The sequence below is a fragment of the Thamnophis sirtalis genome, unplaced genomic scaffold (assembly GCF_051295495.1).
Source record: "Thamnophis sirtalis isolate CommonGarterSnake01/CBP01778 unplaced genomic scaffold, rThaSir2_p1.2 scaffold_11, whole genome shotgun sequence".
Lineage (NCBI taxonomy): Eukaryota > Metazoa > Chordata > Lepidosauria > Squamata > Natricidae > Thamnophis > Thamnophis sirtalis.
In genome coordinates this window covers 64,530,164-64,553,799 of record NW_028261391.1, presented here as the reverse complement: position 1 = coordinate 64,553,799, position 23,636 = coordinate 64,530,164, and the positions used below count along the sequence as shown (strand labels likewise).

Below are 23,636 nucleotides of genomic sequence, written 5' to 3'. Positions count from 1 at the left end.
TCCTTCCTCCCAGGTACTCAAACAACAAAAGCAGTGCAGTTTCTCCCCTCCTCCCATCTGAAAGACTTACATTATTATAGCCACACCCAGGACCTGTGAATAAATGACTCGAACAGGACTCAAATAACATATTATGTTCTAACAGAATTGCACTGAGATATACTGACAGAGTTCACACATGCCATTAAGCATATATGTAGTTCACTTGTTTTTGACCTAAAACACTGCCAATTGTGAAAAAGATAACGAAATACAAAAAAAAAATGAACAAATCTGTAAAGAATTTTTTTAAAGCCATGATTTTCTACATACATTTAGAGAAAAGATGAGTTATATTATTTCTCTCAATGCAAACATGAATCTGCCAATTCAGATAAAGCATGTGATAAAATGAATAGCCTTGAAGTATTACATTTTTTGCAAACAGGGTGTTGAAGATTCTTTACTGAATACAGTAATAGCAGTATTTATGTGATGAAAGTAAAGTATGAGTACAAATAAACTGAATTCTCGGCAAATAGCTCAACAAGTTTAAGTCAAGCATTTGTGGCATTCCCTTGTTTAATGTATTAGCAGTGAAATGTACAAGGAATGCTTTTAAATGGATTTAGAACTGGATGAAAAATTATATCCAATGAGCATACATCATTATGTCCACATTCAGTAGACGAGAAGCGTCAAATGGAGAACTACAAAGCTCCATTGTCTAATAACTTAGATGGCAGATAGAGAAAACATCAAATTTACAAGATCATACAAGAGATAATAAATGCATTAGAGGACAGAAACAGGATTAAGAGTGCCTTTACAAGCTGAAACAATGGGTAAAAACCAACAAGATGAACACCAACGAAGAGAAACCCAAAGCTAAACTTGGATAGGAAAAATCAAGGTCATGGGAGGGGGGAGGGTAACCTTATTAGGCACTTGTACTTGCAAAAAAGGATTTGGTTTTCTTGGCAGATCACAAATTGAATATCAGCTATAGAATAATGCAATTCCCAAAAAAGCAAATGCAGTTTGAAACTGCATCAGAGTTACATTCTGTTCCTCTCTATTCTGAAGTAAACAGTCTACACCTAGAATACTATATTCAGATCTGAACAACCATTTTAAAAAGGAACAAACTGGATTGTGTCCAAAGTAAGATTAAAAGGGTCCTGGAAGTGAATACTTGGGGAATGGTTGGAGATATGGATATATTTAGGCTGGAGAAGAAAAGACAGCTGTGTTCAAGTATCCAAAGGGCTGTCATGTTAGAAGAGAGGAAAGAATTATTCAGAGTTCTTGTAGAAGAAAGAACAAGAAAATATGTATGTGAAGCTCAAAAGAGGTTGGATCTTTCAGAAAGATAACAATCAGAAAAATAGCTAAGGATTAAATATGAAATACTTACAGGAAAGAGAAATAAAGGTTTTGGAATGGCTTTTGCAGTCCCCAGACTTAAATACTATTGAAAATTTGTGAAGGGATTTCAAACATTCAATACATGCAAGATACAAGAATGTTTGTGAGTTTGAAGAATTCTGCAGAGTAGGAAAAAAATTCCCAAAACATTATTAAATGTTTAGAAGTTACTATTTCTACCATAGGAAAAGAAAAGTTCTCTCTGTCCTTGCCACATTCATTAAATCTGTAAACAGTACCGGTAAGCATGCATTTATATTAGAAGAAAGAAGTTGCATTTATATATTTGTATTGTGTAAAGTCAGTTTCTATTTCCTTTTCTTCAAAAACACACGACTTAACTGATTATTTATATGCTATAACTTGGTGTTAACAACCACATAGATATTCTCCAGAATAATCTGATCCCCAACCGGGCCTTCAGGTCTTCCACCAGTAGACTCATTCTCACGGTAATCAAGCCTGCCTGCCTACTTTGCTGCTAGTTATCCTCTTCTGTACTTTTCTTCCATCTTTCCCAACATTATAGACTTCCCACAGAGCTAAATATTTGCAAACTAAAATGGAATTTGAACCTTGATTTGTGTCAGAAGTGATTTGTTCTTTGATGTGTTTATTTTCTTAGCTACTCACAGAATTCTTAAGCGCGTTCTCTAATACTAATGTTCAAAAGCATCAATGCTCTTTCTATCTGCTTCTTCGAAATTCAACTTTTGTTTCCATAGAGTGTCACAGAGAAAAATAATTATCTGTAAGATTTTGAGCTTTATAGTACAGACATGTGAATATCTTTTCCAAGGCCTTTACTACTATTGCACCAAGTACTAGTCTGTGGTGTGTGTTTTTGAAAATTATTTTTTAATATTACTGGGAGGGGGGTCTTGTTACTGTTGAGAGTTGATCCTAAAAGGCAGAAGGTATTTGATGGTTTAACATCTTCCATATCAGTTCTGGTGGGAATGGGAAAAGTCACAGAGGGACCCAAGGCACAGGAAGTGGAGCATAGGGCATGGGGAAGACCTTGGGCCAGAGCCTCCAATGCCTCCACCAACTAGAAGGCATCCCACACTCCACTTAATGATCCACATGTTCATTTAATCTTTCATTGAGAACAGGGATGGCAAGGTTGTTAGGTAACAACTGCTGCAACATGCAATCATAATGGACAGGCTCCATTGCAGTCATATTTCGAGGACTACCTGTACACTGAAGGTTGAAGGTTGAAGGTTTATTGTATTTATATGCCGCCCTATTCCCGGAGGGACTCAGGGTGGCAAAACAAACCCAAAGGGGAGGGGAGGTAAACAAGAAGGGAATACAACAAACAAAGTACAAGAGAATTTAAAAAGATAATCAACAGTCACACAATTCGAGGGGGGAAGGGAACTCGTCAACCCCAGGCCTGCCGGCACAGCCAGGTTTTAACGGCTTTACGGAAAGCCTGGAGGGAGGTGAGGGTCCGAATCTCCACAGGGAGTTCGTTCCAAAGGGCCGGAGCAGCCACAGAGAAGGCCCTCCTTCTCTGCTTTGCATTCTGTTTTATTTCTGCATTGGTCAACAAAACAAATACAATATTATAAAGATAATAAATCTGTAATGTTCTTCTTTCAAAACAACATAAAAACCAGTAGAATTGCAACCAAAATGTCTCACAAAGGTGGAGAATACTTCATTAAATAAATTTTTGGATCAAAAGCAATCAACAAAGTAATTATGTGATCACTAGAAACAGCATACTCAAATTGTTGTAGACTGGTCGTTTTACTGCATGGAATGCTTCTTGAAATTTATAAAACAAATAACCTATGCTTGAATATGTATCAAACTTTTCTTATTAAGCTATCAGTCAATCCTCAAATTGTTTATACTTACATTGTAGTTTGAAAAGGCAAAATGGAATGTAACTATTTAGTTTTGGCAGCCTTATATAGACCAAAATATAATCCTTTGCACATTTATTTGAGGATAAGCTTATTAAACTCAGTACAAGATGCTTCTAAGCAAGTATGCAACTGTTCAAAAATATGTTGAATGTTTAATAATGTTCTGGGGAACAAATTAAGTTTTAGACTAACTTTATCAATGGAGTTTCTTTGCTTTGTAACAAAATTTGAAAATATGTCGTAATATATTCTACCATATATTTTAGATATGAATGGGACAAATTCACAATCACGTCACTCTACTCAATCTGAAATATAAAATATTTAACAACAAAGTATCATAAACCAGAATTGAAATGCTGGATCGATACTGATAATAAATGGAAATATTTTTATGCAAGTAAGTGAGAATTCCATAAAATGAATCAAGATAAAAATGAAGAAAAGGTTAAGGGAAATGGCATATTTTAGTATAAGGAGGGACGAGAGGGAAGCTTTTGGTCATTTTTTTAAAAAATAAAGACAATACATTTACAGATTATTTAAAATATATTTATCATTAGATCATACATTAAGTTTTCTAAAAGTATAAATATTTGAAAATATATAATGGAAATTGTAACACCTTTCCTCCTTATAGTAAGCCACTATTTAAATTAGACTAGGACTTCAAAAGTACTCTATAATGTAATAGGAACCTGAAACTAAAAAAGTGCAAAACTGTGAGCACAGAAACATTTCCATCTGTCTGAGACGTCTTCAAATAAAACCAAATTTAAAATTAATACCGTAATTATTGCTTAACTATGCACCAATGCACAGCTCTCTATGAAACTTATCTTAAAATACTATTCTTTCCTATTAGAAAGAATAGTATTCGATTAATTACACACATATTAAACAGTACCTGAGTATATTACCCTACTTTTCATGTTAAAACTGAAAGACATCACTAGTGATGCAATATTTTTAACTTTTCCATCACTGCAATTTTCATGTAAATTAAAACCGCTGCTGAGAAAATAGGTTTCAGGTCTTTTCCACCTAAATCTGTTCCATTTCTTTGTACTATCAATTTCCAACTTTCATCTTCTGCTTTCCTAAGTAGTACTGTTTATTTCTGCTTCTCTGGCTTCCAAGAGATTTGTGGCTTCTGAAGCACATTGGCAACGTAGTTGACTTACTTTGTGTTTATTTTTTTTTCTATGTATAATTCAAAAGGTTACACACATGCTGTCCTTGACATTACTATTTTATGATTTGCAGAACACAGCAACTGGTTCTTATGTATTTTATGACTATGTTGCATTTTAACTTACTCAGGGCTAAATCTTCTGTTAATTTTGTCTAAGTCCACCAACAATCCTTATTTTTATGTAAATAAATGTAAGCCTATGTTACTAATGATATGTTAATACAATGCACTATTTTACTTTTTATTTGATATGCTAAAATGTCCCATCCAGGACTTGGCTGTTTTGGGGGGTTTCATGAAAGCATATTTGTAATTTCTTATGGCATGATTGTTTTTTCTTTTTAGAATCTTTTTAATTGGCTATTTTTATATGTTTATAGGATGTTTTCATTATTTATTTGTAACCACCTTTATTATTTTTAGAAATAACTCAAGGCAGCAAACACATCCAACACCTTCCTCCTCCTATTTTCCCCACAACAACCACCCTGTGAAGTCTCTGTATTAAGATGGGGGTTGTATTTCTGGAATATTTTTAACTATGTACTTCATATTGTTATGTAGGCAAAATGCATTTGTGGGATCTAAGCAAGGGTGTTTTGACTGTGTATTTGCAGTTAATGCTAATGGGATGTAGAAGTACAGGTGATCCATCAGATGCGGCACAAAGGATATGTTGCAGCTCCCCACTATGAAAGAATGCCATCTGATCATTGTGTTTTAATTATTGTTTCATTTATTTTGGTTGGTTTCATGCTGCCTTCTGGATTTTTAACTTTGTAAGTCATCCAGAGTCACAGTAACAACAAGGGCAGAGCTATTAAATAAAGTAACATTCTAGAAAGCTGAAGTTGAAAAGGTGTCTTGTGATTAAAGCACCAGGTTAGAAAGCAGGAGACTATGACCTTAAATCCTTGCCTTAGCCATAAAAGCCAGCTGGGTAACTCTGGGCCAGTCATTCTTTCTCAGCACAACCCATCTCACAGGTTTGTTGTGCGGAAAATAGGTGGAGGAAGGAGGTATTACATACGTTTGCCACCTTGAGATAGATATAAAAATAATAAAGATGAGGAAATAAATAAATAAATAAATAAATAAATAAATAAGTAAGTAAGTAAGTAAATAAATAAATAAATAAAAAATGGTGCTTAATAACAGGCAAGTTGGGAAGCACCCAGCCTGGTAGGGAGAAGACCTCAAGCATGAAGTTAGCCTAGAGTCACTGTGCAACTGCAAAAAGAGTTAGAGTTAACCCTAACCCTTATCTATTTATTCCCAAGAGTAGGCTGCTAGACTGGGAGATTCCTGCATTATGGTTAGAATATAATAAAGTAGTTAGCTTGAACTCCTCATATATGGATCTTGTTGTTCCTGCCTGATAAAGCATGGGAAAACACTGCATTTGGTAGCCATGCACTCTGGGGAAAATACATGTTTGAATTAAGGCCACTACCATAACTATACCTCCTACAACTTGTCACACTCAAAGACGGTTAAATTCCTTCAGGAGTTAAGAAACTTAACTCAACCACATAGCTTAGCTATATTTTTCTCAGGAGGGGAAAATACTTCTACAAGAAGGCACTGATAGGTGCAGTACTTTTAATGGGCAAATGAAATGCAGGAAAAAGAATAATCTTCACATCTTGACAAACAAAAAACTGCATATGTTAATGACAATTCTTTCGGTTTCCATTACAACTGTGTGTACTAATCAACATGGCACCATATTTAATGTAGAAATCAATTTAGGAGAACTTTTTATTGTTGTACTCTTTTGTATGTTCTGCCACAGAGCAAGCAGCATTTGGAATGCAGTCAAACCTCTCAAAGTGTGACAGTTTGATAGAAGTTAGTATAATTGCTACTCAGAAAAATTCCAAATCCCAATGGGCATACTTAATGATGGTATATCTCTGAGGACTAGGGTAATTTGAAATAATTCTTCTCATTAAACAGCTATGGCAAATACATACATCAGGATTAATACATACCAATATAGTCATTTCATTCTACCATGAGTGGCAAACCAGAATTATCACTTCCTTCTTTCCATAAATAAGGGCAGGAATAAGTGCTAACGACATGAATAGCACAGTCTATGCTCAATACCACTACTACTCTGAACTTGTATTGTGACACTTTAAACTTTAGAATGAAAATACAGAACTTCATACACAAACTTAACACAAATTCATTAGTTGCAACAGTATCTGTCACCAGGCTCATTTGTCTGAACACAAACATTAATTCTGCTGAAGCTACAATGTACAGGTAACCCTTGTTTAATGATCAATGTTACAAAGTTGAAAGGCACTGAAAAAAGAGATTTATGGCTGGTTTTTCATACTTAAAACCACTGCAGTATCCTCAAGGTCATGGGTTCAAAATTAAGAGGCTTGGCAAGGACTCATATTTATGATAGTTGCAGTGCCCCCGGGTCATGTAATCACCTTTTGTGACCCTTTGACAAGCAAAGCCAATCGGGAAGCCAGATTCATTTAACTAACTTAACTTGTTACTAACTTAAGAACTAAATTGATTCACTTAACAACTGTGGCAATTAAGGTCGTAAAATTCATTCAACTATCTCACTTAGCAACAGAGATTTTGAGCTCAGTTATGGTCATAAATCAAGGACTACCTGTATTAGGCTTTATGTTTCTCAAAACAAAGCTTTTGGGATAGTTTTAGTTCGATCAGAAAAATATATTGGAAATGGATGCTTTTATTGCATCACTTAAAATAAGTATTGCAGTGAGAGAATATCATCCCAATGTTATTTGTCCTGCGCCAATTGCCCATACCTCTCAAAACTCCATTTAGGTGCTCATTCCCATTTCTAGAACCTTAAAGAGCAATTAACCAAAGTGCAAGCCTGATTTGTTTCTGGCCTCAGCTCTGCTTACGGAGGCATGCACAATCCAAACATTAAATATTTCAGATGTCAAGATCTGGTTCTCTAAGGAGTTCTTTGGAATGGATTACAAGTTGTACATTATGATTACTTTTCTTGGTTTGGTGGAATTGTTTTTCCTTGCCATTTGTTATTGAAAAATATTGTAGTTATTTCTCCTTTTAATGCTGCAATTCTTTTACTATGAGCCACAGTGGCACAGTGGTTAGAATGCAGTACTGCAGACTATTTCTGCTGCCTGCAATTTAGCAATTCAAATCTCACCAGGCTCAAGGTTGACACAGCCTTCCATCCTTCTGAGGTCGGTAAAATGAGGACCCAAATTGTTGGGGGCAATATGCTGACTCTGTAAACTGCTTAGAAAGGGCTGTAAAGCACTGTAAAGCAATATATAAGTCTAAGTGCTATTGCTATTGCTATTATTTATATAACATTATTGTTTTTATTTGCATTTCATATTATATTATATCTTATTCTGATTTCTCAGCCTTGTTCCTATAAAAATTATTTTCAATGAATTTTAGGGCAGAAAATAAATAGCAAATAAAAATAATTTTAAAAGTTTGGTTCTGGAATAATAAATTATGGTCTTTACTTATTACTTTGTGATTTCAATGTACTAGGATTCCACAACATCTTATTACAGGCATCAGGAACCTTTCTAGCTGATGGATACTATTGCATAATTTCTTTGAATTTAACAGGTTCCTAAATAATTTGAGTAATGAAAATATAAGGCTATAAATGTCAAGATCTTATGATATTTCACATAGAAATACAAATATCCTGGTAAACTGATATTTTCAGTAAATCAGTGGATGTCATCTATTGTCATTGTGAACATCTCGGAATCAGTGGGAATCAAAATACAAACTCCCAATTAAATAGAACTTCATAAGCAGAATCATCTGAAAACAAAAATTAAAAAAGAAGTTTCCTAAATTATTACTTTATCTATTAAAACAGAAATAGTTTTATAATGGTAAGAAATAAGGTATTTAAAATGGTAAAGCTGTAAACAAATAATTGTTATTGTTTAATGGCACTAACTCATGATCTTTCCACTAATACAAGAGTTAGATAAATATTGCCTCCAGAGCCACAGAATGTATAAAGTAAGAAAGTTATGTCAGGTCCCATGAGTTTGAGGAGAGGCATCTCTTAGTATAAGAACATTCATACAACTACAGAACCCTACAATTGTATCCGAACTATATTTTGATCACTCTGCTTATCCAAACTTCTATACTGACGGCTAAGATAAAAGAGATTGCCTTATATAACAAGTTATAGGTAACATGCTGAGACTGTTATTAAAATGCCAGAAAATATTATAAGATTAAAAAATGAAAATATACAAAATAACATACATCCTCAAACAAACAAAACCAGCAAGGGAAACATGTAAACCTCGGAAAGTGTTGTAGCCCAGGCATTCCCTAAAGTGAATGACCTCTAAAAAAAAAAACCCTTTGTTGCAATATTAGAAGAACCTTAGGGTGTTTATTTTTTTTAAAGCTTGAACTTATTAGTACACACTGGCTTGATGCGGTTTGTAAACATGAACCAATCAAAGATCTACCCTATTTTTTTTATAATTAAAAAAAACCCTACTTGACTGCACAAAAGTAATACCAATGTCACTTTAAGCGATGATAAAAAAGGATTGTAACCTCTGTACCTACAACAGTTTATAGCAAACTGTTTTGCAATACACATAGACCGGTTATAGCTACAAATAAGGACAGAGGAAAGGGGGGGGGAGACAGCAGAGGTATGACCTCACTGTAGTAAGAAGTAGATACTGCAGCATTGAAGGTAGATAACTAAGAATTACGAAGCACCTGTCCTCTCCCTGGTGCTTTGTAATTCTTAGTAATTTCTTTTGTAATTTTGGGAAAATGCTATTTATATTAAAGCTTGGACACCACAAAAGGCCCCCAGGGTATTTTACAAGCAGCAGCAATCCAAACGTTGCGGTACTAAATCCTCTCTTTAAATACAGAAGCGATAAGAGGCAGAGAGAGCGCACTGCCCATCAGAAAACACACACAAACACACACAAACACAATCGAAGGTAAACAAGAGTTACCCTATCCAGTGGCTTCCCCAAAGCCGAAGAGTTGTGTGACTCAGGACACATGATCGGATATAGGATATAGTTAAATAAAGGATAATAATAATAATAATAAATTATATACGTGGAGGATATTAGAAAACTTTGGTATTAAATATTATGGATGTTTAGCTAAAACAGGATATGAGGATGTTAATGTTAATGGAGGATTTTACAAATAAGTAAATGAAACACCAGCATGTGATTATGGGTTGAATCTTGATACATTTTAGGATGAAGGACGTTTAAATAACTATAGTCAAATAAAAGTGGAGGCATGATGATGTCAACATAGTAAATATCTTGAGTTAAGACATTTGAATTAATACGAATTATATTTGATGACGGCGGAAGAGAGGCACGAAAGCTTTTTGTAACCAGCTGATATACTTTTTTACAATATATGTTTGGAAAATAAATAAATAATTTTTTTTTGAAAACAAATAAATAAATGATTTATTTATTTTTTTAAAAAAAGGACACATGATCGGCAAGCATATAATAATATTTAAAGCCAACTCCTGTCGCTAGCAACCACCAAAATGCCTCGTAAACAACCGAGTTTTGCAACAGAAAGCCATCCCTCCCCTTCCCCTCAGCAGGTGCCGGGAGATCCCAGAAAGCGGGGAGGGGAGCCCACGACCAAGTGGATCCCGACCAAGTGGATCCCGACCTCGCTCCCCCCCCAAAATCCCCTCAGAGGGACCCTAAAAGTCAAACATCCCCCACCGTAGTAAGGAAGTGGGGAGGGACGGAGAGCTCACGACCAAGTGGATCCCAACCAAGTGGATCCCGACCTCGCTCTCCTCCTCCCCCCCCCCAAATCCCCTCAGAGGGACCTCAAAAGTCAAACCTCCCCCCACCGTAGTAAGGAAGTTTTTAGAAACATCCCACGGCTCGCTGGCTGGAAAGCTTGACGGACGAGTCAATAAATACAAGGCGCCGAGGCCGAAGGGAATTATTTTCGGCCCGTAATGGGGGATTTTTTTGGGGGGGTGTTGTTTATTGGGGGGGGTTGATGAAGCCCCCCCACCCGCCACCGCTCCCTCCCTGAGGGAAAAGGCCTTGGGGCTTCTCCTCACTTCGGCAAGCCTGTCAACGCGGGGAAGGGAAGGCCCGGGACTCAGGTAAGATCCAGGAAGGGAACGAGGAGCAGCTGAGGTGGCTCCCCTCAAGGACCACCGGAGCCTTCGCCGCCTCCTCCTCCTCCTTCCGAGGCCCAAAAACTGCCTCACGTTCAGACCCGGACCGGCGGGTGGCGGCGGATGATAAAGGGGAGGCGTTAAAAGGCGGCTTCACCCGGAGACTATTTTTGTTTTTCCTTCCAAGTTGTGGTGAAAAGCCTTCTTATATCCCCCTCCCATGGCGGGGCGCCCGAGGAAAGGGAAGGGAAGGCTTCTCCGTACCTTGCAAGGCTGTCCCTGGCTCCCGCGAACCGTCTCCTCAGCAGCTGGCGCCTGCCCCCCTCATCCACATCCCACCCACCCCATGCACTGCGCCGTACCGCAAGCTGCGGCTAGTTGCGGCCTCCTTTGCTTGCTTTCCCCCACCCACCCCCTCCCCCCGGCTCAGGACATGGTATCTTCCTTGTGTGTGGGGGGGGTGGCTCGAAGGACGTAGTCAGCCGGAGGACGCTACCACCCGAACGGGACAGGGAGGGGGGGAGCCAAAAGGACGAGCCAAGGCGATCCCGCCCGCCCTGTAAATCTAACCCCCGCTCGCCTAATGGCGGCGGCTGGAGCGGCCCAAAGCAAAATAAACCCCCATACGGCAAAAGTGACTGGAGGCTCAGCACGTCAGTCCGCCCGGCCTGCGGCCCTGCTGCGCGCTCATTCGCCGAAGGAGCGCGGCCCAGACAGCCAATGGAAGAGCGACTCATTGAAAACGAACAGCTGATGTCATGTCGTTCCAATTTGGCGAAGGGGGGGGGGGCGCTGATTGTGAGGATGCTCGAGAACTCTTAATCCTTAATCTCTTCTCCGGGCTTTTAAACCGGGGGCAAAGAGGAGAGACGCGCATGCGCACACGCGCTCCGCACGCACTTTCTAACCATCTTTCTTGCTGGACAAGCAGCTTTTTCTACCGTTGCCTTTTCGGGTTTTGCGCCCTGAAATAGAGAGTCGTCCCCATGAACTGGTAGCTGCAGCCCTTATCAATTCAGAGCTCTTATTCCCTGCAGCCTTGTCCTTCCCGTTGCAGTCCTGACATAGGCTTCTCATCCTCTGATCCCTCCGCTTAATATTGGGTGTACAGAAGGGAGTGAGATTCCCAATTCCACCCAAAATATAGAATAGAATAGCTTTATTGTTTATTTATTATTATGTGGAATGTATACCTAATAACTGTATGCAAGAGAATAAATGGCAGTAAAAATATAAAGCATAATATAGGTAAATAATATTTGGTCATGATAAGTAGCTAAGTGTAAATAAATAAAGAATTGTACATAAAAGTGGATAACGAACAAGGAGATTATGAATGCATAATTCATTGACACTCGAAGAAGAAAGAGGTAAGGGAAGGTGGGTGGAACAGAGAGAAAAAGAAGAGGAGGAGGAGGGAGGAAGAGAAAGGAAGAGAAGGAGAGAAGGTAGGGAGGAGAAGAAAAAGGGTAGGAGTAGGGAAGAGGTAAGGGAAGGAAGAAGGGGATGGAGAGGAGGAAGGAAGGGAGGGAGAAAAGAAAAGAAAGAGAAAACAAGGTGATGTCTTAGCAGGTGCGAAGGATGGTAAACAAAGCATTTTAAACTATACCTTATAACTTTTCAAATGGAATAATAATAACATAAGAATGGCAAAGAAAAAGAATAGTTACGTGAATGTATATCTATATGTAAGAGAATAAATGGCAGTAAAAATATAAAGCATAATATAGGTAAGTAATATTTGGTCATGATAAGTAGCTAAGTATAAATAAATAAAGAATTGTACATAAAAGTGGATAACGAACAAAGGAGATTATGAATGCATAATTCATTGACACTCGAAGAAGAAAGAAGTAAGGGAATGTGGGTGGAACGGAGAGAAAAAGAAGAAGAGGGAGGAAGAGAAAGGAAGAGAAGGAGAAAAAGTAGGAGAGGAAGAAGAAGTGTGGAGGAGGGGTAAGGGAAGAAGAAAGAGGTAAGGGAAGGTGGGTAGCAGGGAGAGAAAAAGAAGAAGAGGGAGGAAGAGAAGGAGAGAAGGTAGGAAGGAGAAGAAAAAGGGTAGGAGTAGGGAAGAGGTAAGGGAAGGAAGAAGGGGATGGAGAGGAGGAAGGAAGGAAGTAGAGAAGGAAGGGAGGGAGAAAAGAAACGAAAGAGAAAACAAGGTGATGTCTTAGCAGGTGCGAAGGATGGTAAACAAAACACTTTAAACTATACCTTATAACTTTTCAAATGGAATAATAATAATATAAGAATGGCAAAGAAAAAGAATAGTTATGTGAATGTATATCTATAACTATGCAGGAGAATAAATGACAGTAAAAATATAAAGCATAATATAGGTAAATAATATTTGGTCATAAGTAGCTAAGTATAAATAAATAAAGAATTGTACATAAAAGTGGATAACGAACAAGGAGATTATGAATGCATAATTCATTGACACTCAAAGAAGAAAGAGGTAAGGGAAGGTGGGTGGAACGGAGAGAAAAAGAAGAAGGGGGGAGGAAGAGAAAGGAAGAGAAGGAGAGAAGGTAGGAAGGAGAAGAAAAAGGATAGGAGTAGGGAAGAGGTAAGGGAAGGAAGAAGGGGACCGAGAGGAGGAAGGAAGGAAGTAGAGAAGGAAGGGAGGGAGAAAAGAAACGAAAGAGAAAGCAAGGTGGTGTCTTAGCAGGTGCAAAGGATGGTAAACAAAGCATTTTAAACTATACCTTATAACTTTTCAAATGGAATAATAATAATATAAGAATGGCAAAGAAAAAAAATAGTTATGTGAATGTATATCTATAACTGTATGTAAGAGAATAAATGACAGTAAAAATATAAAGCATAATATAGGTAAATAATATTTGGTCATGATAAGTGGCTAAGTATAAATAAATAAAGAATTGTACATAAAAATGGATAACGAATAAGGAGATTATGAACGCAAAATAGAAATGTATAGTAGGGAAAACACTAACTGCAAAGAAACCGATTCGGAACTGCGGTATGATATGCGATGGAACTTATTGTTCCTATGTTGTTTTTAAGTTATGTGTTTGTTTCTGTTGATGTGCTTATGTGTTTAAAATAAAAATTTATTAAAACAAAAAAAAATCTAAAACAATCTAAAAAAAAGAATAGCTTTATTGTCACTTTGAATGTACACTAATTGGCATGCATTAAAGTGAAATTTTGCTGAGCTCAAAGGTCACCACCTCCAATATATACTACATAATATAGGTCTAGGTTTATTAGATTTATATGCCGCCCTTATCCCAAGGACTCAGGGCAGCGTACAACATTAAAAGAAACACGTAATACAAAAGTTTTTTAAAAAATTAAATAGAATATCCCAAACAAACCCAATTAGAATTGACAATAACATTTTTTTAAGAAAAATTTGAATTAAAATTAACAATGATCAATAATTTGTTTTGTTCAGGCCAGACTGGCTTGCTGGAAAAGCCAACTTTTTAGGGCGCGTCAGAAGGATCAGAGGTCGGGGATTATGCGAAGCTCCAGGGGCAGCTCATTCCAGAGGGAAGGTGCTCCCACAGAGAAGGCTCTCCCCCTGGGGGTCGCTAGCCGACACTGTCTGGCTGACGGCACCCTGAGGAGGCCAACTCTGTGGGATCGCACTGGACGGTGGGAAGCTACTGGTGGCAGTAGGTGGTCTCGCAGGTACCCTGGGCCTAAGCCATGGGGCGATTTAAAGGTCATAATTAGTACCTTGAATCGCACCCGGAAGACAATCGGCAACCAGTGCAGGCCGCCTAAAAGGGGTGTAACATGGGAGCACCTAGGTGCCCCCATGATAACCAGCGCAGCCGCATTCTGGTCCAGTTGAAGCCTCCGGGTGCTCTTCAAGGGCAGCCCCATGTATAACAGACTAAATAAGTACCATAGAAATAGCAATAGCAGTTAGACTTATATACCGCTTCATAGGGCTTTCAGCGCTCTCTAAGCGGTTTACAGAGTCAGCATATCGCCCCCACAGTCTGGGTCCTCATTTCACCCACCTCGGAAGGATGGAAGGCTGAGTCAACCTTGAGCCGGTGAGATTAGAACCGCTGAACTGAAATGAGGACCCAGACTATGGGGGCGATATGCTGACTCTGTAAACCGCTTAGAGAGGGCTGAAAACCCTATGAAGCGGTATATAAGTCTAACTGCTATTGCTATTGCTAAGTAGTCTTTATGAGAAGAAAGAAAACAGTTATATTGACTGGTTGCTAGAATCTCATGGTCACCAACTGCAGCCAGAATCAAAATAACAGTGCAGGGATGACTTGTATATTCTGGGGTGATATAGAAATGTAGATTTTAAATTAGTACATTATATGTTAGGGATTCTAATTTACATATAAATGTCAGGTGCTCCTTCATTTAATAATCAGGAAAGAAACCACTCGACTCCATGCTTAGAATTAAGTGTACTTTTACTAATTACAAACGATGAGTAGCAAAGCAAAGCTGAGTCTGAGTAAATTGACGCAATGGATATCATGTATAATGCAATGGATATCATGCCCTTCATGGTATTGGACCTGGGTACTTGAGAGACCGCCTGCTGCCAATTACCTCCCACAGACCCGTTAGATCGCACAGGGTCGGCCTCCTCCGGGTTCCGTCTACCAGCCAATGCCATCTGGCTACCACCCGGGGGAGGGCCTTCTCTGTAGCAGCTCCGGCCCTTTGGAATGAACTCCCCGCGGAGATCCGGACCCTCACCTCTCTCCAGGCCTTCCGGAAAGCCGTCAAAACCTGGCTGTGCCGGCAGGCCTGGGGTTGATGAGTTTCCCTCCCCTCTCGACTTGTATGGCTGTATGACTCTTGTGTATTTTAATTACGTGTATTGTGTTTGTATCCCCTTTCCCCTTTTGAGTTGTTCGCCGCCCTGAGTCCCTCCCGGAGAAAGGCGGCATACAAATAAATTAAATCTACAATCTACAATCTATGTATAATGCAATCCCCTCCCCTTGACACCCCATTTCATAGTCCAATAATAATTCACCCAACTGTCAGGTGGGAGATGTCTTCAAAAAGCATCATCAGGGTGGAATGCTGGACAGTTGGCCTTGGCAGGAAACTCCCCTCCTTGCCACATGCGCAGATAGATGGTCAGGACAGCTTCTAATAACAATCCTCCAGCACATAATGATTCCCCTCCCAAATACCATGCCCCTCCTCCCCGTTTCAATGGCAGCCGAAAAGCAGCAGCGAAGCAGAGGCTGACAGTCAATGTTGCTATTGATGAATTGAATAAATTTGCTGATATATTTACTATAAGGAATTACTGTAATCCCAGAAGATCATACTTTTCCAAAAATGCTCTCCTACTTTCATGAAGCTTATCCACCTTTATTCTTTTCCTGTAATGCTGATGAGGAACTTCCAACCGACAAACTTTTAACTTTAATAAGATTTGTATGCAGCCCACTCCCTAGGGACTCTGGGCGGTTCACAACAAGTAAAAGCATTTAAAATATTTAAAAATACAGAATTAAAATCAATACAACATCCATTCCATCAAGTGGGGCTGGAAATTAATCAACAGCCCCAGGCCTGCCGGAAGAGCCAAGTCTTGGTCGCTTTACAGAAGGCCGGGAGAGTGGTGAGGGTCCGGATCTCTGCAGGTAGCTCGTTCCACAAGGCCGGTGCAGCTACAGAAAAGGCCCTCCCTCCGGGAGCCGCCAGCCGGCATTGTCCGGTCGACGGCACCCGGAGGAGGCCCAACCTGTGTGATCTTATTGGTCATTGGGAGAAACAAAATTTCATTGGACAGTCTTTCAAAGTCTCTGAACATGGGTCCATTCTGCTTTTGCCTTCGTTAAGGGACTGCCCTTGAGTTTTTTGTTTTTTTTAAATATCCTCACTTGTAAATGCATTGTAATTTAAGCGTACACTTTAATCCTTTCTCTGCTTTGTGTTTGCATGTATTGTGAAGGTATCATGCAGTTACCTAGGAAACAACTGCTAAAATTCTAATATTTCTATCTCAAATTTACTTTTCTAAAATAGTCCCTCAAGTTCAGATCTTAATTGTCTGAATAGTTGATTTTATCTCATTATACCTCAGTTTATTATTCTGTTCATTAATTCCATTATTCATAGCTAAATTTGGTTTCCTTTTTCTAATAATCCCATGTGTCCAAAATTTCAAGATCAGTCTCTGAAGCAACTTCATTTTCTTAAGCATCCCTTAAGCATACCCATCAGCAAAGCATTTCTTTGGTTACAATATCCATACTTTCAAACCCCACCAAAAAAGGCACTTTCGGACACACACAAAATTACTTTTGCTTATCAATCTGAAAAAGAAAATGACAAAGTGTTACATAGATCAAAGGAATCCATCCCATCTATAATTTCCTCTTCCATACTTTGGGCAGTAAGTCTGTCTGTGTTTACAATCAGCACCAGACTCTAAAATAGCTACTCATTTGCAGCCAGATTGCCCATTCACACAAGGTATCTGCAGTAAATCACAATCACAATTCTGGCCTTGTGTTTTGCCAGGCATCACTATTACAAGACCCACTAATGCAACATCTTTCAAAATATATATGGATTCATTCCGTGACCCGACAAAAGGGCGAACAACAAAACCGCGCCCGACTAAACCGCGTCGCTAAAACCGTGATGTCATCAACGCGCCAACAACAGCGCAAAGACAGAAGGGCGCTTTACAACAGCGCGTCGACAGAAAGCCGATTTAACTTAAGGTAAGGGTTAGGTTTAGGGTTAGGGTTAGGGTTAGGGTTAGGGTTAGCGTTACGTTTAGGGTTAGGGTTACGTTTAGGGTTAGGGTTAGTGTTACGTTTAGGGTTAGGTTTAGGTTTAGTTTTACAGTGCGCTTCTGTCGCCGTGCTGTTGTCGGTGCGATTCAGCGCTCATTCATCGGAGCACTTTAGAACACACGGTTTTGTCACCGCGGTTTTGTCACCGCGGTTTTGTCATTCGCCCTTTTGTCGGTGAACCGATTCGTTCTGCTCTTCCTTTGACATGTTAGCTACCATCTGCCAACAATGCATTTCCATGTGCTAAATAAAAGAAACATCAGTTTTGACTGAAAAAAATAACTTCTTTAAAAAAATTCAATAATATCAGACCTGACTCAAATCATTGTTTTATTCCATTATGCATGTTAATCCACAATGCTAAATTGTTTCCATAATGAATTTTTTGGTTTATATTCACCTTTATAATTGTCCTGTGCTTAATTTTTCAATTTCAATGCTATTTTATTTTATCTCCGTTATTCAGCATGAGCAAATGTACATGGGGAGGGAATAATTTTACGTACCGAAAAAACTGGAAACTACTACAATAGATGAAATAAATCTCACAGATTTAAATCTTTTACTCTTAATTATTTTTTATTCTTTGCTTTTCTGTACTTTCCCATTCTTTTCAGTTTAGCTTATTGGAATTTTGCTTTTTATCTTCTCTTTGTCTCATCTTTGACCTTTTCATGTTCTACACACACACACACTGTTGAATACTTTTCTTTTAATGTGGTCACCATCTCTCTTAATACTTGAATACTTTATTTTCTAAATAAAACTCTAGGAGGGGAAAACCTTTTCACTTGATTTTCCTGTTTGGACTTCCATATGTTTAGAGGGTTGGTAATTCTTTTATACTTCAGCAAAATGTGTAGTTATGTAACAAGATGGAATTAAAGAGAGGTTTCAACTTCTAAATGCAAGTTATATTAAACTGAATGGAAGCATCTGTTATTTCACAACATAATTGTATTTAAAGTGTTTATAAAGCAGTTCTCTGTCTTTACATTCACAGGAAATGGTGATTTGAGTGGCCTAGACTAGGAACAAACACAATAAGAAGAGTGCACATTAGTAAGGATGTGGGCAAAAAAGTCTTGCTAATTTGAATGCTTTCATGTCCCCGGATTCAATTAAATATCTTTAGAATATAGAAGGAAGTTACTGAAGAGTTGTCAGGATGTTTGAATTATCTTTGAAGGATCCTGGAGAAGGAGCCAGAGGACTGGGAAAAAGCATATGTGGTTCCCCCCGCCCCCAACTTCAAAAAAGGAAGCGTATATCAGTCATAATTGATATCAGAGGTGGGTTCCTACCAGTTCGCACCTATTCGGTAGAACCGGTTCGTCAAATCTACTGAACCGGTTAGAAGAGGTTCCACCAGTGGACCCGGAAAGCAGGCCACACCTACAGAAGAGGTTTCCACCATGAAACCCACCACTGGTCCTTGGATATCATTATTCTACACTATCATGCTCATATTTATAAAACTCAGTGCCTCTGCGAAAGGTAAGGATGACTACTGCGTTTGTGGTGCAATCAGAACATTGTGTGTGTTGAAGTTGTTTTAACGCAAACCAAAGATGCCTTTTAAAAAACAAGTTTACATCCTATTCTTATGCATGCCAGGGCTGTGTGTGAGGTAATTTAAGGTGGTTCTGACAAGTGTCGTCGGAATCTTCATATCCGGTCACATGGGCGGCAAGCCACTCCCACAAAGGAGGTCACACCCACAGAGTAGGTTCGAACTATTTTTGAAACCCACCACTGATTTATATGTAATCCTAATATCAATACTTGTAAAGATGTTGCAGTAGATAATGAACATGCCATTTGTAACCACCTTGAAGGTAACAGCATGATTGCTAGATTTTTCTTTAAAAAAAATAGGCCACATGAGAAAAACCTTGTCTCTTTTTACAGAGTAGTTATTTTAATGGACAAGGATAAAGTTATGGATATAATCTACCCTGATTCCAACAGAGATTTTGAGAAGGTTCACATGATATTCTCGTTGGCAAAATATTAAAGTGGTTAGGTGTTGTGACTCAGCAGAAGTTTGCTGTGAGTTGAGTCGGGATGCAAGATTAACAATGCAGGTGGGGCTCGTTAGTGTCGTCTTCTGGTGATAAAAGGATGGATGGCGCCACGCCCTGGTTGCAGAAGTCAACGTTCATTGATCATTGGTCGTGGATTGTTAGTGAGAGACACTTGGAGAAGTGCTTTGCTTTCTTGTTGGACACCTGGTTTTGCCGTAAGAGATTTTTGTTTTGCATTCTGTTATCTTCTTGCCAGAGACTTTATTTATGTTCATTTGGGGCTCACAGCCGGTCTGAGCCAGGGACTGATAAAGTTATTTCCTTTTAAGTCTGTCTGCCTGTCATCTTTGAACGAGCGAAGGAGGGGGGGGGACAGAACAGTTAGGTGGCACTATGGTAAGGTGGATCCACAATTGACTGCATAACCGCATTGAAAAGGGTGCTGATGGTGCTACATGAGTCAGAGACCCTAATCAGTGGGATCCTAGTCATTTACAACCGTTAACATGAGTCAGGTGTATGAGATAGCTGATAGAAGGACAGTTGCAATTCTGGGCTACATCTGAAACAGCATTGTATCAAAGTCATTATTCCCATCTCTTCTGCACTTATAACATCATGAGTGGTAATGCGCATGGTTTTGAGCACTACATCTTCAGAAGGATAGTAACACATCAGATTCAGAGGAGAACAACAAAGATCATTCAGGACTTGACTACACGCGCTATGAAAACAGGTTAAAGAGACTAGGGATGTTCACTATGGAGAAGTTAGATTCAGTATGGAGAATTGAAAGCTAAGGGGAGTGCTTATGTTCAACTGCATAGAAGGGTGCTGTAAGAGAATCAGAAACTCTTTGCTATTGCCCCAGAAACTAGGACCAGTAATAATAACTAAGTATAAGAAGCTTGGATAGTCACTTCTCAAAAATAGCTTGTTTCATTGAACATTGTAGAGGTTGGACTAAATGAACTTTGTGATTCATCCCAGTTCCACAGTTCTATGATCCTGTAACCCAGGATAAGATTTACATTAACTCTGCTCTATAGAATCTGGTCGCCTCCAATTGTGCCAGATATGAAAATATTCAACTACAAGATTGGGACATTTGCAGTGTACAGGATTAGATCTGGTTGCTACAGTTCAATAATTACCTCTACTTCTTGATGTTAGGCACTTCTAATGAAGAGGATTCCCAATTTCAGAAGATACTTAATATTCCTTGACTTAAAGAAACATTAAGGAGCTGTGGCGTCACACTGGTTAGAATGCAGTGCTGCCAGGAGTTCAATCCTGACCGACTCAAGGTTAACACCTATCCTCCGCGAGCTGCACTGGCTACCTGTCGATCTCCGGGTACGCTTCAAGGTGCTACTTGTCACCTACAAAGCCCTTCATGGTAGTGGATCTGGGTACTTGAGAGACCGCCTACTGCCAATTACCTCCACTCGACCAATTAGATCCCATAGATTAGGCCTCCTCTGAGTTCCATCAGCCGGTCAATGTCGACTGGCAACCACGTGGAGGAGAGCCTTCTCGGTGGCAGCTCCGACCCTATGGAACGAACTCCCCGTGGAGATTCGTACCCTCACCACCCTCCAGACCTTCCGCATAGCCCTTAAAACCTGGCTGTCCCGACAGGCCTGGGGCTAAAGATCTCAACCCCACCCGAATTGTATGAATGTTGTGCTTTTAACGATGTACTGTCTTATGTGTTTAATCTGTTTGTCCTCCCTTCCTTCTGAACTGTGAGCCGCCCTGAGTCCCCCCAGGGAAAAGGGCGGCATATAAATAAACTACCTAAACCTAAACCTATTCATCCAAGGTCAGTAAAATGAGTATCCAGATGGTTGGGGGCAATATGCTGACTCTGTAAACCATTTAGAGAGGATTGTAAAGCACTGTGAAGTGGTATATAAGTGTTACTGCTATTAAAATCAGGAAATGGGCAGTGCAATCTTGCTTATCTTGTTGGTGGCGAAACTGGTTTATCCAACATTCTCCTGAACTCTTGCCAGCAAAGCAGAAATCAGGGAGGAATGTTGTTTGCAGCTCTATTTTCTCTTTGCAGACAGCTTTTGTTTTCTAACCACTTCCCCACAAAACCAGTGGGAGCCCATTACTATCACTGGCACCAGATCTATTGTTGATTACGCTTTGATTTGGGATTATGCCAGATGAAAAATTTCCAGTCCAATAGCTCCGCAGTCTTCTTTCTGGCATATTCCCTTTTTTGATCCTTTCCAGAAAAAGTGTACATACCTGTCAGAAATGTTTCCTGTAAAGTCAGTCATCTTTGTCTGGAACCTAAAAAAAGAGAATTAAACTATAGTACCCATAACGCCTTCTCATGGACCATAACAATTGCAGCCCAAATATAGTAAATTTACTGCTTAGATGTATTTTAGCAATAGCACTTAGACTTTATATACCGCTTCACAGCGCTTTACAGCCCTCTCTAAGCAGTTTACAGAGTCAGCATATTATATAGCAATAGCAATAGCAATAGCAGTAGACTTATATACCGCTTCATAGGCCTTTCAGGCCTCTCTAAGCGGTTTACAGAGAGTCAGCATATTGCCCCCAACAATCTGGGTCCTCATTTTACCCACCTCAGAAGGATGGAAGGCTGAGTCAACCCTGAGCCGGTGAGATTTGAACCACTGACCTGCTGATCTAGCAGTAGCCTGCAGTGCTGCATTTAACCACTGCGCCACCTTGGCTCTTCTAACTGCTATTAGCAATAGCAATAGCAGTTAGAAGTTCCCAAACTTCTGGTTTGCCCGAAGGGTCAGTATTTTGCGCTCTGGAAGCTTCAGGGAAGCTCCTGAAGCCTCCGGAGGGCCTCCGGGGGTGGGGGCGGGGAGTTTTCACCCTCCCCAGGCTCCTATAAAGCCTCTGGAACCTGGGGAGGGCTAAAAAAGAGCACCAAAAGTGGGGGGAGCACTGGTCGTGCGCACATGCGCACAGAGGAGGGAAACATGTGCATGTGTGGCAATGCCCGTGCATGACCCCCGCCCTGCGCTCCCCCGCTTTTGGCATGCGAGCCAAAAAAGGTTCGTCATCATTGGACTAGGGGTCCCCAATTCAGCAGGATGCTACTGGTGTTCTAAAAGTTAAATAGAATATTCAGGTAGTTGCACTGAACAGCAAATTAGACTATTTTATAACCTTGAGACATAAAGTTCCAATGGAATTCTACCAACCGATCCAAAAGCTATAATAATGTAATGGTCTCATAGAAATGGTTGATTGTAAAGTAAAGGAAAATATTCATCTTAAAAGACTTCAAGATGTTTCTTCCTTTCTAAAAGTGAAGTGTAGGCCTAAATACCCTAATGTGTCCTTTGTACTCAATTATATTTGTGTTGGCATAGGATGAGATAGATTTATTGCTATGATACTAACTTTATTAATCTTTGTAACAGGCGTGAATGAATCTATGACATCAGAAGCAGCTTTGTTCGACCTAGCTTTCAATAGAAATTTTAGCCAGAAACGTGGAAGATTTGTATTTTTTTTGTATTTAAGTTTATTTATATGCCGCCCTTTTCCCTGGGGGGACTCAGGGCGGCTTACAACTTAAAAAGGGGGGGGGGACAAACTTTTAACATATAGAACAGACATCATTAAAACACAACATTCATACCATTCGGGCGGGTTGCAATCTTTAGCCCCAGGCCTGACAGGAAAGCCAGTTTTTAAGGGCTGTGCGGAAGGTCTGGAGGGTGGTGAGGGTACGGATCTCCACGGGGAGCTCGTTCCAAAGGGTCGGAGCTGCCACCGAGAAGGCTCTCCTCCGCGTGGTTGCCAGTCGACATTGACCGGCGGATGGAACTCGGAGGAGGCCTAATCGGTGAGATCTAATTGGTCGAATGGAGTTGATTGGCAGTAGGCGGTCTCTCAAGTACCCAGATCCACTACCATGGAGGGCTTTATGGGTGACAAGTAGCACCTTGAAGCGTATCCGGAGATCGACAGGTAGCCAGTGCAGCTCGTGGAGGATAGGTGTTACGTGGGTGAAGCGAAGATATTATTATAGAAGACAACAAATCTCTGACAAGGACCGAAAATGCCTCCTTCCTTTCGAAGGAGAAAAGGAGAATTAAAAATTCTTTGATAGAACACTACTTTAAGTAACCTGATACACCTACTTGGTTTCTTCTT

The 23,636-nt window shown here is 39.7% G+C and overlaps 1 protein-coding gene across 2 annotated transcripts in view; it reads right to left on the bottom strand.

Annotated features, from left to right (window-relative positions):
* ZRANB1 (zinc finger RANBP2-type containing 1) overlaps positions 1-11,062 on the bottom strand; it is a 55,824-nt gene extending 44,762 nt beyond the window's left edge. Inside the window, exon 1 of one of the 2 annotated variants that reach the window (XM_087725956.1) lies at positions 10,925-11,062. The gene's annotated coding sequence lies outside the window, so the exon portion shown is untranslated. The remainder of the gene's footprint in view (positions 1-10,924) is intronic. The other variant, XM_087725955.1, reaches the window with a different exon arrangement.
* Between the last annotated feature and the right edge of the window lie 12,574 nt (positions 11,063-23,636).